Below are 3960 nucleotides of genomic sequence, written 5' to 3'. Positions count from 1 at the left end.
AGAACTAGATCCCCATCCTAATAAACTTCCTGGAGGCCACCAGATCAACCCAGTCAGCCTGGTTCCTCAGGATTTCAGGTTCCTACAGCTTTGTTCTTCCTACCCCTGGGGATAAACAATGGGACAGCATCTGAGGGGGCCATACGTGACTTTAACCTGAAGTAGACAAGCCTTAAGACTATAAGATGTGGACTTCCCTGGTGGTGCAGTGGTTAAGAATCCTCCTGCCAATGCAGGGGACACGAGATCAAGCCCTGGTCCGGGAAGATCCCACATGCCCCAGAGCAACTAAGCCCATGCACCACAACTACTGAGCCTGTGTTCTAGAGTCCACAAGACAGAACTACTGAGCCCATGCGCCTAGAGTCCATGCTCTGCAAGAAGAGAAGCCACCACAGTGAGAAGCCCGCGCATCACAACGAAGAGTAGCCCTCGCTCACCGCAACTAGAGAAAGCCCGTGCACAGCAAAGAAGACCCAATGCAGCCATAAATAAATACATTAAAAAAAAAAAAAAGACTACAAGAAGTCCTTCCTTCTTCCCTTCCTTCATTTATCGAACAAACAAATATTGTGTCTCCTTTGCTGGGCACTAGGGATACAGAAGTAACCAAGACAGAGACAGTCTCTGCCTTTGCTCATGGGTTATGAATGGCCTATTTAGACAGCCATTTGACTGTCCACCATTAGTCACTACTGGTGGCTTTGTCCATGATATGGGTGGATGGCTTGTCTTTATCATTATCTCTCAGGAGAAACCAATGTATTTGCAGTCATATTTGAGGCTCCAGTTGAAGAGGTTGCTTAAGAATGTGTCCTCTTGCTTTCTGGGTCAGAAGACTGGTTTATAGAGAGGGAGTGTGTGTATGTGTGTGTGTGTGTGCATGTGCACACACACACACGCGTGTATAGGGGGTGAGGGCATGGAGAGCCAGCTGGGCAGGGAGGCAGGCAAACTTCCATTGTACATTATCATGGAAACAGGACTTTGAGGAATAGAACAGAGACTGATGAGGGTAGACAGACACAAATGTCCTTTTAGAGAGTCCTGTTTAGGACTCCGACTTGCTTTCACTTTGATCTTGATCCTTGCCTCTGATTGGTGACATCTAGAAACAAGACTAAAAGCTAGACGACAGTGTGACTCAAGAGACACAGCTCACCTATGTCTCCTGTGGCCCCATCTAGGGCTCCTGTCCCCAATTTCTACCATCTCTGCAGGAATGAGTCCCTTCCCTTGATTCCTGCTCTTAAAAGATCTGATTGATGCTTACTCTCCATATGTTGGGCAAATGGTCATTTTGTTGCTTGTATTCCACTGTCAGAACAAGAATTGTCTTGGATTATATATTCCTAAAAGGCAGGCCCTGTGCTTCATCCATCCGCCCATCCATCCATCCATCCATCCATTCATTCATTCATCCATCCATTCTTTCACTCATTCAGTCAACAAATATTTATTGAGTTGCTACTGTGTGGCAGGCTCTTTGCTACTGTGCATGGGGCTGAGAATACAAAGGTGAGCAAAACTTTTGCAAGGTTCTGCCATCATAGAACCTCATGGTCTAGGAATGGAGACAAATGTTAGCCAAATAACCACACAGATATATGTGAAATTTCAGTCTGTTAATGGCTATGAAGGAAGTGTGTGTGGTGCTATGAAACCATGTGATAGTTGGAATCTGATCTAGCTGAGGAATCAGGCAAAACTTCCCTAAACCGATATTTGAAGAAAAGGTAGGAGATAACTAGATGGAGGGGGAGTACAGGATGAAGAGCAGTCAGTTGACACTGAACAGCATGAGTAAGACTCTGAAGTCGGAGGGAGGACAGAGAACTGGGGAAAGGGACAGAGGCCAGTACAGAGGAGATGAGGGTGGTGTGAGATGAGCTGGAGGGTAGAGGATGTAAGGTGTCCAGGGTCCCATCAAGGATTTGGGTCTTCACCTTAATAGTCACCTGGAGTAACTATTACACCCCAAACATGCCCTGTGCCAGTGGGCAGTTGATAAGCATTTGATATGAATAATGCTGACTTCACTCAGAGAAGATGCACTAATAGGGATGGGGCGGGACCTGATACTGATGAGACTCTTAACCTAATTTCACTGCTCCAATGCACAGCTATGAAGAGCCGATCTCCACACCTGATCTATGACTGCACCGTAGCAAGATGGTCTGGAAATGCCTCCAGATGGGGAAATGAGATATGTTGCTTTTCACTTTTCAGACTTGTATGTTTCTCTAGAGAAAACAGAAAGGGGAAATTTCAGAGATGCTGCTGGGCTTCCAAACTTTAGTATTTATACCTTATATTTGCCAGCTTTAAAAATCTAAATCTAAATCTATCTATCTAATCTATATATATTCATATATAGATATATATATCTAGAGAGAGAGAGAGAGAGTCGGTTTTGACCAACATGGAAGTTTTATTCATCTCTCTTTTACCCCTTTTGTCCTTGTCTTCAATGCACATTAAAAAGCAACAACATAGAAAACAGAGCAAATATTTACATACTGCGTACATTAACAAGTGATGTTTCCTAATCGACTGTAGTTTTTAGCATGTTTCTTTAAATCATTTCACTTTTTTATGAAAGTAAATTTATATGTAAAGGAAGATGTATATCATTATAAGAAATGGAAAACCTCTAACCTTATTGGAAAAAAATATATACTGACTAAAGTAAATAAGTTTTATCCGAGTATCATCTAAAATCATCTTGCATTCCTGGCAGGCCCTGTGGTGACCGAGTTGAACTTTGAAAAGCGGGTAGAATTTCAAAAAACTAAGGTGGCATAGTAAAGTCATGCATCTCATGCCATTTAGATCAGATTCACCTCATGCTACTTATATGGGAAACAACAGGGAATCTTATTAAAAATGAAGACTCACTTAAAGACTCACTGAAGAGATGATAGAGAGATTCTAGGCAAAGGAAACAGCACATGAGCAAAGGCTTAGCGAAAGGAAAGTGCAGGATATGGTCAAGGACATGAATTTTTCAGCCTGGCCAGTATACAGGGTTTGCTTCCAAGAGAAGAGGGATGGACAAGGGTGCCAGGGCAGGTTAGTAGGCTAAGGTCTAGTGCTCTGGAAGCACAGTGCTAGCTGCAAGGTTTCTCTTTTTTTTTTTTTTTTTTTGGCCATGCTGTGAGGCTTGTGGGATCTTAGTTCCCTGACCAGGGATTGAACCCGTGCACTCGGCAGTGAAAGTGCCGAATCCTAACCACTGGACCGCCGGGGAACTCCCTAGCTGCAGGGTTTCTCAACCTTGGCTCTACTGACACTTGGGGCTGGATAAGTCTTTGTTGTGGAGTCTGTCCTGTGCATTGTAGAATGTTTAGCAGAATCCCTGTCCTCTACCCACTAGATGCCAGTAACACTTGTCTCCCAAGTTGTAACAACCAAAAACGTCTCCAGACATTGCCCAATGTCCCTCGAGGGACAAAATCACCCTGAGTTGAGCACCACTGACTTGGGGTAATGGTTTAAATTCCTTGTTTGGTTGTTTGCTTCTCTTGGCTCCTGCATTAGACAGACTAAGGTAAGCGGCATTTAATACTGCTATGCATAGTGGCTTAACCAAATAAACTCTTATCCACTTTCAATTAAAAGAAACCCAGAGACAGGCCTTCCAGAGTTTGTATCATCACATTTCTTCAGCATTACCAGGGATCTGGAATCTCTTTTCCTCCTTTGTATACATGCTTGTCTCATGGTCCTAAAATGGTTGCCCCACCTCCTACATTGCACCCACCTTCCAGAAAGGAGAAAGGCATGTGCCAATTGAGATGGCCCCACCTTTTTTTTTTCCTTAATATTTATTTATTTATTTAGGCTGTGCCGGGTCTTAGTTGCGACATGCGGGATCTTTGTTGCAGCTTGGGAACTCTTAGTTGCGGCATGCATGTGGGATCTAGTTCCCTGATCAGGGATCGAACCTGGGCCCCCTGC

Source organism: Balaenoptera ricei, chromosome 2 (genome assembly GCF_028023285.1).
Source record: "Balaenoptera ricei isolate mBalRic1 chromosome 2, mBalRic1.hap2, whole genome shotgun sequence".
In the NCBI taxonomy this organism is placed as follows: domain Eukaryota; kingdom Metazoa; phylum Chordata; class Mammalia; order Artiodactyla; family Balaenopteridae; genus Balaenoptera; species Balaenoptera ricei.
Note: the sequence above shows the minus strand (reverse complement) of the source record.